This window comes from Ursus americanus, chromosome 1 (genome assembly GCF_024610735.1).
Source record: "Ursus americanus isolate L20-20 chromosome 1, mUrsAme1.1.p, whole genome shotgun sequence".
In the NCBI taxonomy this organism is placed as follows: Eukaryota; Metazoa; Chordata; class Mammalia; order Carnivora; family Ursidae; genus Ursus; species Ursus americanus.
Genome location: NC_142127.1, coordinates 28,848,749 through 28,863,690, shown reverse-complemented (window position 1 = coordinate 28,863,690; position 14,942 = coordinate 28,848,749). Strand labels below are relative to the sequence as shown.

The window sequence follows — 14,942 nt, the reverse complement described above, 5'->3', positions numbered from 1 at the left end:
TTTACCCTGACGAGAATTCCCTCTTTGACTTGGCTCTCTGCCTTCCAATCAATTGCCTACCCTAACTTGCATTTTCTTTCTAAAACTCAATCCTTCCATTTTACTCTCCAGCTCAAAGGTCCTTGACTTCTGGTCTCCTCCATAATATCTTCCTGGAAATATCCTTCTCTGCATCACGGAACCCTCATGACTTCATTGTGTTGCCCCTCAGATGGCTGTTCTGACGCTCATAACACTTTGTGACACTCATTTGTCTGCACATTTGCATATCCTCTGCTCCACTGTACATGTCTTGAACACAGGGACTTGGGATGTCATTTCTTTCCCAGCACTCAGCATAGAATCTGGCCCATAGTAACTTAACAAATTCTTCTTGACTGCATAAAACAATGTCACTTTCACTGCATTCAAGACTCCTCAAACTCTGGCTTGCTCTACTTTCCCAGCTCCATCTCCTACCCCTTGTACTCCGCTCAACTCTCAGATGGCATCCACTAGGACCATTTACTGTTCCTTAAATATGCTGAGTACTTTTGAGTGTTCAAGTTCTTGTTCTATGCCCATGCTAGTCTCCACATCTCTTCTTGTTGAAATTTCATTTATCTGTTTCAGCCTACTTTAAATACTATGTGTATGTCCAAATGTCTGCATGTGTGAGAAAACTCTGACCCTTCTCTAACCCAGGCTAGAGTTAATTTTGTTTCCCATGTGCTATCCTGTAATTTGTTTAATCACAGGTGGCTTGCATTATACTTAGCGGTGCATATCTTGATTTCCCCTACTGGCTAGTGAGTTTCTTGAAGATAGGAACTGTATTGATATACTTGTTCATTTAAAGTATGGATTGGGTATTTTCTCTGTGCCAGGCATTCTGTTAAGTTTTGAGCACAATGTGGTGATTATAATAAAATTCCTGTCCTCAAATAGCTCATATTCTAATGAAAGGAGAAAAATGGTAAAAATAGAAGCAAATAACACAAAATATATCTGATGGTGCTAAGTATTCTGATAAGAAATAAAGCAAGAGAAGCAGGGCACATACTAATCACAAAAAGTCTCTTTAGGGAGGTGACCTTTGGGTAGAGATCTGAAGGAAGTGAGGAACTTGGTGGAGGAGCATTCTATACAGAGGGCCCCAGAGTAGAAGTGTGCTTGCAGCATTTGAGGAAGAACAAGGAGGGCAGGATATGTGGGGTAGAGAGAACTGGTAGAAAGTAGGATTGGAGGACAGTGCCCTAGCAGATTTCTAGGATAACCAGGGCTTTGTATGCCGTGGCACACACTTGAGATTTTACTTCAAGTGACATGTGGAGCCTTTCATGGGTTGTAGGTAAAGGAGTAAGATGGTCAGACTTGTATTTTAAAGGTGTCTCCTTAGTTGCTGTATCTGTAGAATTGTCTGTAAGGAGGCAAGTGTGGAATTAGTGAGATGGTTAGGAGACTAGTACAACTCTTCAAGCAAGAGTTGTTGATTACTTGGACCAAGGCGGTGGCACTGGAAGCATCGAGAGGTGGTTGGATTTGGACATAATACAAAAGAAGTCCTGACACTATTGCTGAAGGATTTATTGATAAGAAGAGGGGAATCGAAGATGACTACAAGGATTTGGCCTAAGTAAGTGGCAGGAGAGAAGTGTCAGTTACTGAAATAAAGAAAACTGCAGGACAGGTGGGAAGAGAAAGTCACACAATGAGTTTTGTCTCTGACAAGGGTGAGATGCCTATTGGATATCTAGCTGGAGATGTCAAGTAAGTAGGTTGTAGTTAAGCTCTCAGGGCTAGAGATAAAATTTGGAATTTTTTTCCTGTGAATAGATAATATTTAAAATTCTGGATTGGATAAAGCATCTATTAAGTATAGATTGTGAAGAGATCTTAAGGACTGACTTCTCGACTGCTTAGAGATCAAAAAGATGTGGGGAACTTGCTTCAGAGACTGAGGTGAAGCACCTAATGAAGGGTAGTTGCTTGGTAAGGCCTCTCTGATTGATTGGTCATTTCTAGCGTAGGGGCAGTTTTTCTCATTGCACTTTGGATGGTTCATATGACTGGAAAGTGGTAGAAGAGATTGGAGTGCTTCTACCCTTTATCTTACGGACAGAGTTTCATATATAGATGTCAGCCTGGAAATGTGGTTCTGGTTCTATCTCTACCAGATGTGCCCTCCTTTGATTTCAACCATCCTTAAGGCAAGAGAGTGATCCTGCTCTTCTCTTTCAGCGTGTACTTCTGCTTAGAGGGGAGAGTTTTGTAGTTTATCACCTTTAGGAGATTGCTTCTGATATTCATTTAAAGTGATTTCACCTTCATTGGGAATCCGTCATGGTTTGGCCAAGGGTCAATTCAATGATGACATGGTTGGAGCTGGGGCTACTTCAGAACACTGAGGTCTTTTCAGCAGGAACTCCACTATATTACCTCCATCACGTTACATAAGTCATGGCAACGTCTTTAGCAAATCCTTCACGTACTCTGGGTATCCACATTGGGGCATGTTACTGTCAAGTATTCCAAACTGCAAGTGTTTCTGAGAATGTAAATGAAGCATGACTCATCGTGAACCTGTGAACTCACCCTAGTCACCAGAGCAGATGGAATGTGAGCGAAGGTCAAAATAGATTAATCTCAGTAGTACACCTGCTGACATTGTAATAGGTGCAACTGCCCCCATTCCCTCCCTACAACAAATTATGGAAACTACCCACGGTCATTTAAAGCAGCTTCTCACTCTATCTCAATTGGTATTTCTTAGCTTCGAAGTGAAGGCTGCTATCTTACTACAATAATGGTATATCAAAACTGTCAACATGAAATGAAAGGGAGCTTCATTTCCCAGAAAACTATCAACTTATTACATTAATAAATAGTAATAGAAAATTTGTTAAGAAGTGGATAATCTTCCTGCAAGATTTGGTGCTTTGGAGTACATTTTATGATTTTCTATAATGTATGTCTTCTTGAGTATGTGTTATCCACTATAATAATGAACTTTATTTATCTATCCTTAGTACCTTTCTAAAGTTAAATGGTTAAAAAATTCATTGTCAGTAATCCACAAAGTATTCAATCCATGGGTATGTATAATTATGCAGAATATACTTCTAGCAGCTAATAACAAAAAGGGGGAAGAAGCCATGATGCTTAATTTATCCATCCACCCACACATATATGTATGTGTCTCTATATATGAATCCAGCCTACCTGTATGTGTATGTGTCAACATATATTTACATATATACACACATTACATATACACACATTGCATATACATACATACACACATTGATATTGATATATCTATCAATATATCTATCTATCTATCTATCTATCTATCTATCTATCTATCTATCTATATACACATATCAATCCTAAGGTAGATCTTCCCAGCTAACTTTGTTATGGATGTTATTGGAGATGGGGTTAAGAAAATATTTTAAAAATCTCATACTGACAGTGTCGTAAATGACCTTTAAAAAATTGTTGCCTCCAGTCTAGGATTTAGAAAGGTCAGGGACAATTTAAAATTAAAAGCCAACTATATTTTATACAACTTGTCCAAGGTGGCTAGTGTTTCTTACTCTTATGCTATGTGAGTTTCCATTGGAATTGGTTCGGCACAACGGAAATAGTATTTTTTAGTGATAATAGATCAAACTAGCATGAAAATAATTAAATTTGGAAAAAATTTAATTATTAACAATGATGCATAGCTATGTAGCATATTTAATCAACGTTATTTATTCGTCATTAAAACCTGTAAGGCAGGCAGTTTTATACTTTCATTGCGTTCATTGCAGAAAAATAAATGGAGGCTTGGAGAGGGTAAAGGATGTAACAGAATCATTATAAGTATTCAGTAGACCTGAGGCTGGAACCTGGATCTGACTCCAAGGCTGCATTTTTCCGTCTACACTATACTATGATCCGATGAATAGACAAAGACTATTTTCCATGTATTTATTACAGAAAACCTAAAAAAAGATTGAAATGTAAGTGCATGCTATAATGGATCTGATTTTTCTTTCTTTTAGAAGCTGAAATAAAAAGATCACTTAAAGAGGGCACAGTATTAATTCTTAAAAACACCACTTTATAACACTTTGAAAACTGAATATATGTGAAAAGGAGTAAAATAGGGGAATGCTATAAGCTTATTTCATTGAGCTGTCTAATTCTATGAGGAGATACAATTTCATTGTTCATAAGGTCTTTGAGGGAATATATATCCCAACACAATTTATGATGTTTCATATCAGAGTTTCAAAGTTCAAATAAAAATTAAGGCAGAATTGAAGAAAACAAGAGAAACAAACCAAAAAACTCCCAATAATCTGGAGGCTATGGTGGAAATTTTACTTAAAGAGACAACATCTATCCACCAAGTGACTTTTAGTGTTGAAATATGCCCTGAAGCTGACTCCAGTGACGACAATGAAATAGTGAGTTAGCTTCTAGCAAAAGTTACAGTTGGCCATAAAGTTGTCCTGGAAATAATACAGTGAAAATGTTATCAAATACTCATTTTAGCAGAAGAATTTTAGACGAAGAAGATACTGGAAGTTGAAAATGGGCAGCTGCAAACTTTGAAGAATTTATAGGACAGAAAAAAAGGAGGAGGTCTTATAAGAAACTTGCAGTATGAATTATGAATGTGTGTGTGCATGTGTGTTGGTGGTGGTGGTAGTGATACTAGGAGTCTATTGGCATTGGGACCTACTTCTAGGTCACACTCTTTGGGATGGACCCTCTAGATCTTTAGGCCACTCTTCTTGCTGCTAACTGCCAACCTCTCTCTTCTTCTACAATTGCCACAGCTTATTGGCCATTGTAACATTTTGGCATATAGCATAGTTTTTTACAAAGTCAAGTTCTCCTTTACATACTCATATCAAGTATTTGATAAGAATTGTTCAACCTGAGCACATTTTTCTCATTAAAAATAATAAGTATTAAGATTATTTTTGCATGCATGAATATGGGATGTTTCATGCTGAAAAGAGATTATTCCTGCTCAATAAGCATTATTATTAATAATAATGTGCCAGCTGAAGGACAAAGCAGAAACTTTGTAAGGTAGGAAATGTTCTATTTCTTTTCCTAAAAATAATGTTTATTATTTCTGATTAAAATATTGAAAAGTATGAAGAATAAAGTGGAAAACTGCTCATGATTCCAGCTTCTAGAAATAACTACCATTGATACTTTAATATTTTTTCTGTATGTGTGTGTATGCATATTAACTTGGCCCATACTATACATACAGTTTTATATTCTGCTTTCTTAATTTAGCAATGCATGGCGTTTTTCAGGCTTTCAATGTCGTTTGAAATGTTATTAATTTGTTTTATATTTATTGCATATATAGTTATTGCTTGAATATATCTATACTTAGATGCATACATTTATGTATGTATAAATGAAACTATGATAAAAGTCCTTACGCACAAATCTTAGCCCAGCAAAAACAGTAGACATTTTGGTCTATTTTCTGAATCTCATGGAAATGCTTCTAGTGCCTTATTTTCTTCAACCTTTAAAGGTTCTTTAAACAAAAATACATTGGTGAATAGACGTACCACTAATTAAAAGATTCCTGTTGTCAAATAAGTATGTGAGATGTTGAGTTCAATAAGGTATTAAGATTTCTTTTGTATAGGACTTCTCAATCCTTAATATGTAAACATGTACTTAAAATTCCTAAGAGAGAGAGCCAGGTATTTTTCCTGAACCATTTTTCCAAAGATCACAAAGCAATTGTTATTGTTGTTTTTTTTAATTTTAATTCAATTAGCCAACAAATTAGTTTCAGATGTAGAGTTCAATAATTTATCAGCTGAATATGACACCCAGTGCTCATCACATCATGTGCCTTCTTTAATGCTCATCCCCCATCCCCCTTTAATGCCCAATTACCCCATCCTGCCACCCACCCTCCCTCCAGCAATCCTCAGTTTCTTTCCCATAGTTAAGAGACTCTCAATGATTTCACTCCCTCTTTGATTACTTCCCATTCAGTTTTTCCTCCCATCTCGTTATCCTCTACACTGTTTCTTATATTCCACATATGTGTGAAAGCATATGATAATTATCTTTCTCTGATTGACTTATTTCACTCAGTATAATACCCTCCAGTTCCATTCATGTTGATGTAAATGGTAAATATTCATCCTTTCTGATGGCTGAGTAATATTCCATTGTGTGTATGTATGTGTGTGTGTGTGTGTGTGTGTGGATATATATATATATATATATATATATATATATATATATATATATCTCACATCTTTTTTTTTTTAAGATTTTATTCATTTATTTGACAGAGAGGCAGCGAGAGAGGGAACACAAGCAGAGGGAGTGGGAGAGGAAGAAGCAGGCCTCCCACTGAGCAGGGAGCCTGATGCAGGGCTCGATCCCAGAACACTGAGATCATGACCTGAGCTGAAGGCAGACGCCTAACGACTGAGCCACCCAGGTGCCCCTATATCACATCTTCTTTATCTGTTCATCTGTTGATAGACATCTCAGCTCCTTCCACAGTTTCTCCATTGGGGTGCATGTGTCCCTTTGGATCATTACATTTGTATCTTTGGGATAAATACCTAGTAGTGCAATTGCTGGGTCATAGGGTAGCTTTATTTTTAGCTTTTTGAGGAACCTCCATATAGTTTTCCAGAGTGGCTGTATGAAATTTCATTCCCACCAATAGTGTAAGATGGTTCCCCTTTCTCCTCATCCTTGCCAACATTGTTGTTTCCTGACTTGTTAATTTTAGCCATTCTGACTGGTGTGAAGTGGTATCTCATTGCAGTTTTGATTTGTGTTTCCCTGATGGCTAGTGATGTTGAATATTTTTTCATGTTTTTGTTAGCCATTTCTATGTCTTTGGAGAAGTGTCTGTTCATGTCTTCTGCCCATTTCTTGACTGGATTACTTGTTTTTTGGGTGTTGAGTTTGATAAGTTCTTTACAGATCTTAGATACTAACCCTTTATCTGATATGTCATATGCAAATATCTTCTCCCATTCCATAGGTTGCCTTTTAGTTTTGTTGACTGTTTCCTTTGCTGGGAAGAAGCTTTTTATCTTGATGAAGTTCCAGTAGTTCATTTTTGCTTTTGTTTCCCTTGCCTTTGGAGATGTGTCTAACAAGAAGTTGCTGCAGCTGAGGTCAAAGAGGTTGCTGCCTGTGTTCTCTTCTAGAATTTTGATGGATTCCTGTCTCACATTTAAATCTTTCATCCGTTTTGAGTTTATCTTTTTGTATGGTGTCAGAGAAGGCTCCAGTTTCATTCTTCTACATGTGGCTGTCCAATTTTCCCAGCACCATTTGTTGAAGAGACTGTCCTTCTGATGTGGGAAACAAAGGTGGAAGAAAAATTATTAAATTTCCTTACTACCTACAGCCCACTGACAAGTCCTTGAAACAGGCAGAGTGACATTCCTCTAGGGACTCAACTGCCTAGATGTTGATACTTTCTTGAGGACAAAAGGCAATAGTAGTTCAACACCCCTGCCCCAGGATCCTGTAAGTCCACTTTAACATATAAAAACTCCTCCATTGGTTATTCTTTCTTGTTTTGTCAAAGATTAGCTGACCATAGAGTTGAGGGTCTATTTCTGGGTTCTCTATTCTGTTCCACTGATTTCTGTTCCAGCTGATAAGAACAATTGTATTGTGGGATTTTAGTTTAAGACGCATCAGATAGGGGCACATGGGTGATTCAGTTGATTAAGGGCCTGCCTCTTGATTTCCACTCAGGTCATGATCTCAGGGTCATGAGATGGAGTCCCAGCTTAAGATTCTCTCTCCCTCTCCCTGAGCAATTCCCCCCTGCTCATGCATGCTCTCTCTATCCCTATATAAATAAAGTTTGTTAAAAAAAATAAGCATTGAATATGATGCTGTCTTTTGGTTCAAAATAGATATTCTTTATCATGGAAATTGAGGGCCATTCTAGTTATATTAGTTAGGTAACACAAGGCTATGCTGCAATGACAAATAACCCTAAAATCTCTACAGCTTAACACAGTGAAGGTTTATCCCTTGCTCATATAGTATGTGATAGGTCGGGCTCCTATGTGTTTATTTCCCAAATAGTCTCAGGGACCCGAGCTGCTTCTGAATTCTAACTACGAGCTCTAAGTTTTTACTTTCAACCATTTAAATGAGATTGAATGTGGAGAGGGCAAAATGGTTCTTATCTTCCCTCTTCCATTTAGACTCCTGAGAATTAGTCATATACCTACACCCCGTTAGACTCAAAGGAACTGAGAAAGGTTAAGAAGCATATAAATATCTGATGAATAACAAATCTCTGCCATATTGTTGTGTATTTTTTAGTAAGTAATGGTTGATGGGTTTTGTTGAATGCTGTATTTGTCTGGGTTGTGTAGAGAAACAGAATCAATAGGATATAGGGATATACAAAAGGAGATCATAGGATTGGCTCACATGGTTAAAAAAGCCAAGAAGTCCCACAATCTGCCATCTGTGAGCTGAAGAACATAGAAATCTGGCACTATATCAGCCTAAGTCTGAGGGCCTGACAACCTGGGGGCCATGTGTGTAAGTTCCAGAGTCTCAAAGGCCCAAGAATCAGGAGCTTCATTGTCCAAGGACAGGAGAAGATAGATGACCCAGCTCAAGAAAAGAGAGAGAGGGAATTCACCCTTCCTTTGCATTTTTATTCCATTTGGGTCCTCACCAGATTGAATGTGATACCCACATTTTACTCTGTCTACTGAATCGAATGCTAATCTTTTCCAGAAATACCCTCACAGACAACACCCAGAAATAGTGTTTTGCCAGCCATCTGGCCATCCCTTAGCCCAGTCAAGTTGACACATAAAATTAACCATCATAAATGCCTATTTGGAAACTATTTGGATAATTTTTTTAGCCTATTGATGTTATGATCTTGTTTAATAAATATTCTCATATCAAACTCTTTATAGTCATCAAATAAATCCTATGCTAAGGTGAGAAATTATTACTTTATATTCTTTTGAATTATATTTGATAGTATTTTTAAATAGACTTTTGCATCAATATTCATGAAAAATATTGGTTTATAATTCCACAATTCAATGTTGGTTGTTAGATGTTGTTATCCGGGTTTTATTATGGAAAGTATTACATATTTATTTTTTAATTAAACCTTTTATTTTATTTTGACATAATTCTATATTCACATGCAGTGTGTCCCATGTACTAGTTATCCAGTTTCTCTAATGTTGACATCTTGTAAAACTATACTACAATATAATAGCCAGTATATTCGCTATGATACAGTCAAAATCAAAAACATTTCCATCAACACCAGGGTCCTTCAAGTTGCACTTTTAAAACCATACCCACTTTCCTCCTGTGCTTACTCCTTCTTTAACTTGGGGCAACAACTAATCTGTTCTCCATTTCTGTAACTTTATTGTTTCAAGAATGTTGCATAAATGGAATCATACAATATATAAATTGTTAAGATTGGCTTTTCACTCAGGTAAATCTCTGAAGGTCTATATATGTTTATCAATCATTTGTTCCTTTTTATTATTTAGTAGCAGTCAATGGTATGGCTGGACCACAGTTTGCTTAGCTATATCGCTGTTAAAGGACATTTGGGTTGTTTCCAGTCTTTGGTTATTACAGATAAGCTGCTATGAGCATTCATATACAGGTTTTATAGGAACATAAATTTTCATTTATCTGGGATAAATACCCAGGATTGTAATTCCTGGGTTGTATGGTAGATGTATGTTTAGTTTTAGTTTTGTTTTTTAAAAATATTTTTTGTTTTTTATTTGGGTTTTTAAAAATTTATTTATTTTTATTTATTATGATATGTTAGTGACCAGACAGTACATCATTCGTTTTTTTTTAATTAATGATTTTTTATTATATTATGTTAGTCACCATACAGTACATCCCCGGTTTCCGATGTAAAGCTCGATGATTCATTAGTTGCGTATAACACCCAGTGCACCATGCAATACGTGCCCTCCTTACTACCCATCACCGGTCTATCCCATTCCCCCACCCCCCTCCCCTCTGAGGCCCTCAGTTTGTTTCTCATAGTCCATAATCTCTCATGTTTCATTCCCCCTTTTGATTACCCCCCCTTTCTTTATCCCTTTCTTCCCCTACCGATCTTCCTAGTTCTTATGTTCCATAGAAGAGAGAAATCATATGATAGTTCTCTTTCTCTGCTTGACTTATTTCACTTAGCATTATCTCCTCCAGTGCCATCCATGTTGCAGCAAATGTTGAGAATTCATTCTTTCTGATAGCTGAGTAATATTCCATTGTATATATGGACCACAACTTCTTAATCCAGTCATCTGTTGAAGGGCATCTCGGCTCGTTCCACGATTTAACTATTGTGGACATTGCTGCTATGAACATTGGGGTGCATATGGCCCTTCTCTTCACTACATCTGTATCTTTGGGGTAAACACCCAGTAGTGCAATGGCTGGATCATAGGGTAGCTCAATTTTTAACTTTTTAAGGGACCTCCACACTGTTTTCCAGAGTGGCTGTACCAACTTGCATTCCCACCAACAATGTAGGAGGGATCCCCTTTCTCCACATCCTCTCCAACAATTGTTGTTTCTTGCCTTGTCTATTTTTGCCATTCTAACTGGCGTAAGGTGGTATCTCAGTGTGGTTTTGATTTGAATTTCCCTGATGGCTAATGATTTTGAACATTTTTTCATGTGTCTGTTAGCCATTTGTATGTCTTCATTGGAAAAGTGTCTGTTCATATCTTCTGCCCATTTTTTGATTTGTTTATTTGTTTCTCGTGTATTGAGTTTGAGAAGTTCTTTGTAGATCTTGGATACCAGTCCTTTATCTGTAGTGTCATTTGCAAATATATTCTCCCATTCCGTGGGCTTCTTCTTAGTTTTTTTGACTGTTTCCCTGGCTGTGCAGAAGCTTTTTATCTTGATGAAGTCCCATAAGTTCATTTTATATTTTGTTTCTCTTGCCTTTGGGGATGTGTCATGAAAAAGGTTGCTTTGGCCGATGTCATAGAGGTTGCTGCCTATGTTCTCCTCTAGAATTTTGATGGATTCCTGTCTCACATCAAGGTCTTTCATCCATTTGGAGTTTATTTTTGTGTATGGTGTGAGAGAGTGGTCAAGTTTCATTCTTTTGCATGTAGCTGTCCAATTTTCCCAGCACCATTTATTGAAGAGACTCTCTTTTTTCCATTGGATGTTTTTTCCTGATTTATCAAATATTAGTTGCCCAAAGAGCCGAGGGTCCATTTCTGGGTTCTTTATTCTGTTCCATTGGTCTATGTGTCTGTTTTTGTGCCAGTACCATGCTGTCTTTGTGATCACAGCTTTGTAGTACAGCTCGAAATCCGGCATTGTGATGCCCCCAGCTTTGTTTTTCCTTTTCAACAGTTCCTTGGAGATTCGGGGCCTTTTCTGGTTCCATACAAATTTAAGGACTATTTGTTCCAGTTCTTGAAAAGTGTCCTCGGTATTTTGATCGGGATAGCATTGAAAGTGTAGATTGCTCTGGGTAGCATGGACATTTTAACTATGTTAATTCTTCCGATCCATGAGCATGGAATATTTTTCCATCTTTTTATGTCTTCCTCAATGTCTTTCAAGAGTGATTTATAGTTTCTAGAATATAGGTCCTTTACATCTCTGGTTAAGTTAATTCCAAGGTAACGTATGGTTTTTGGTGCTATTGTAAATGGGATGGATTCCCTAATTTCTCTTTCTTCAGTCTCGTTATTCGTGTATAGAAATGCAACTGATTTCTGAGTATTGATTTTGTATCCCGCCACATTACTGAATTGCTCTATAACTTCTAATAGTTTGGGAGTGGATTCTTTTGGGTTTTCCATATAGAGTATCATGTCATCTGCGAAGAGAGACATTTTGACTTCTTCTCTGCTGATTTGGATACCTTTGATCCGTTTTTGTTGTCTGATTGCTGTTGCAAGGACTTCTAGTACTATGTTGAATAATAGTGGCGAGAGTGGGCATCCTTGTCGTGTTCCTGATCTTAAGGGAAAGGCTTCCAGCTTTTCCCCATTGAGAATAATATTTGCTGTAGGCTTTTCATAGATGGCTTTTATGAGATTGAGAAATGTACCCTCTATCCCTACACTCTGAAGGATTTTAATCAGGAAAGGATGCTGTATTTTGTCAAATGCTTTTTCTGCATCAATTGAGAGGATCATATGGTTCCTGAATCTTTTCTTGTTGATATGATGTATCACGCTGATCGATTTGCGAATATTGAACCACGCTTGCATCCCAGGTATGAATCCCACTTGGTCATGATGGATAATCCTTTTAATGTACTGTTGGATTCTATTAGCAAGGATCTTGCTGAGGATTTTGGCATCCATATTCATTAGGGAAATCGGTCTGTAATTCTCCTTTTTGATGGGGTCTTTGCCTGGTTTGGGGATCAAGGTAATATTGGTCTCATAGAATGAGTTTGGTAGCTTTCCTTCTGTTTCTATTTTTTGAAATAGCTTTAGGAGAATAGGTATTATTTCTTCTTTGAATGTTTGGTAGAATTCCCCAGGAAAACCGTCCGGGCCTGGAGTTTTGTTATTTGGAAGGTTGTTTATCACTGACTCAATCTCTTCATAATTAATTGGCCTGTTTAAGAAATCAATTTCTTCCTGTTTCACTCTTGGTAGTTTATAGGTTTCCAGGAAGGCCTCCATCTCTTCCAGATTGCTTAGTTTTTTGGCATATAGCTGTTGATAATAGTTTCTAATAATCCTTCCAATTTCATTGGTGTTGTTCATGACCTCTCCTTTTTCATTCATAATTTTAATAATTTGGGTCCTTTCTCTTTTCTCTTGGATAAGTGTTGCCAGTGGTCTGTCAATTTTATTGATTCTCTCAAAGAACCAGCTTCTAGTCCTGTTGATTTGGTTTACTGTGCTTCTGGTTTCTAATTCATTGATTTCTGCTCTCATCTTGGTCAACTGCTTCCTCATGAGTGGATTAGGCCTGTCCTTCTGTTGTTGTTCCAGCTTCTTGAGGTGGGAATATAAAAACTGCATTTTAGATTTTTCTATTCTTTTGAGTGAGGCTTGGATGGCTATGTATTTCCCTCTTAGGACTGCCTTTGCAGTATCCCATAGGTTTTGGACCATTGTGTTTTCATTCTCGTTGGTCTCCATAAATTGTTTAAGTTGATTTTTTATTTCCTGGTTTATCGAGTCATTCCTGAGCAGGATGGTTCTTAGTCTTCAAGTGTTTGAGTTTCTTCCAAATTTTTCCTTGTGGTTGAGTTCCAATTTCAGAGCGTTGTGGTCTGAGAATATGCAGGGGATAATTTCAATCTTTTGGTATCAGTTGAGACCTGTTTTGTGTCCCAGAACATGGTCTATTCTTGAGAATGTTCATGGGCATTAGAATAGAATGAGTATTCTTTGGTTCTGGGGTGTAGTGTTCTATATATATCTATGAGGTCCAACTCATCGAGTATGGCATTCAAAGCCTTTGATTCTTTGCTTAGTCTTTGCCAGGGTGTTCTGTCTATTTCTGATAGTGGAGTGTTGAGGTCCCCTACTATTAATGTATTTTTATCTATATGTCTCTTTATTCTGGTTAAGAGTTGGCTTGTGTATCTTGCTGCTCCCCTGTTGGGGGCATATATATTTATAATTGTCATATCCACTTGTTGAATACTTCCTTTAAGAATAATATAGTGTCCTTCTGCATCTCTAACTATAGTCTCTAATTTAAAATCCAATCTATCTGATATAAGAATTGCTACCCCAGCTTTCTTTTGAGGTCCATTTGCGTGAAAGATGGTACTCCATCCCCTTACTCTCAGTCTGAATGCATCTTTGGGTTCGAAATGAGTCTCTTGTAGACAGCAAATGGATGGGTCATTTCTTTTTATCCAATCTGCAACCCTGTGGCATTTTATGGGAGCGTTTAAACCATCATCATTAGTTTTTGATGTAGTGTTCCATGAGTCATTGTTTGCGTATAACACCCAGTTCTCCATGCAATATGTGTCCTCCTTAATACCCATCACCAGTCTAGCCCATCCCCCTACAGGTTTTTAAAATTTTATTTATTTATTTAATATATTTTTTATTTAAATTCAATTAGCCAATACATAGTACATCATTAGTTTCAGATGTAGTTTTCAATGATTCATCGGTTGTGTATAACACTCAGTGCTCATCACATCACATGCCCTCCTTAATGCCCATCATCCAGTTACCCCATCCCCTCACCTACCTCCCCTTCAGCAACCCTCAGTTTGTTTGCATTGTTAAGAGTCTCTCATGGTTTGTCTCACTCTCTGTTTCTTCTCATTCAGTTTTCCCTTCCTTTCCTTATGGTCCTCCACACTGTTTCTTATATTCTACATATGAGTAAAACCATAGGATAATTGTCTTTCTCTGATTGACTTACTTCACTTAGTATAATATCCTCCAGTTCCATCTATACAGATGTAAATGGTAAGTATCCATCCTTTCCAAAGGCTGAGTAATATTCCATTGTGTGTGTGCGTATATATATATACCGGTATATATATACATACACACATACATACACCACATCTTTATCCATTCGTCTGTCAATGGACATCTCGACTCCTTCCACAGTTTGTCTATTGTGGACACTGCTGTTATGATCACTGGGGTGTGGGTGCCCCTTTGTTTCACTACATCTGTATCTTTGTGGTAAATTTATTTGAGAGCCGGGGGGCGGGGGGGAAGAATCTTCAAGCGTACTCCTGCTGAGCATGGAGCTGACATGGGCCTCGATCTCACAACACATGAGATCATGACCTGAGCCAAAACAAAGAGTTGGGCACTTAACTGCTTGAGACACCTAGGCGCCCCTGTATGTCTAGTTTTTTTTTTGAAAAAACTGTCAAGTTGTTTTCCAGAGTGACTGTATTACCGTTTTACATTCCCACCATTAATGTAGGAGTG

General features: G+C 37.4%; 1 long non-coding RNA gene across 1 annotated transcript in view; it reads left to right on the top strand.

The window, feature by feature from the left end:
• Nucleotides 1–14,942, top strand: part of LOC123783030 (uncharacterized) — a 77,854-nt gene that overhangs the window by 44,954 nt on the left and 17,958 nt on the right. The gene's annotated exons all lie outside the window — the stretch shown is intronic.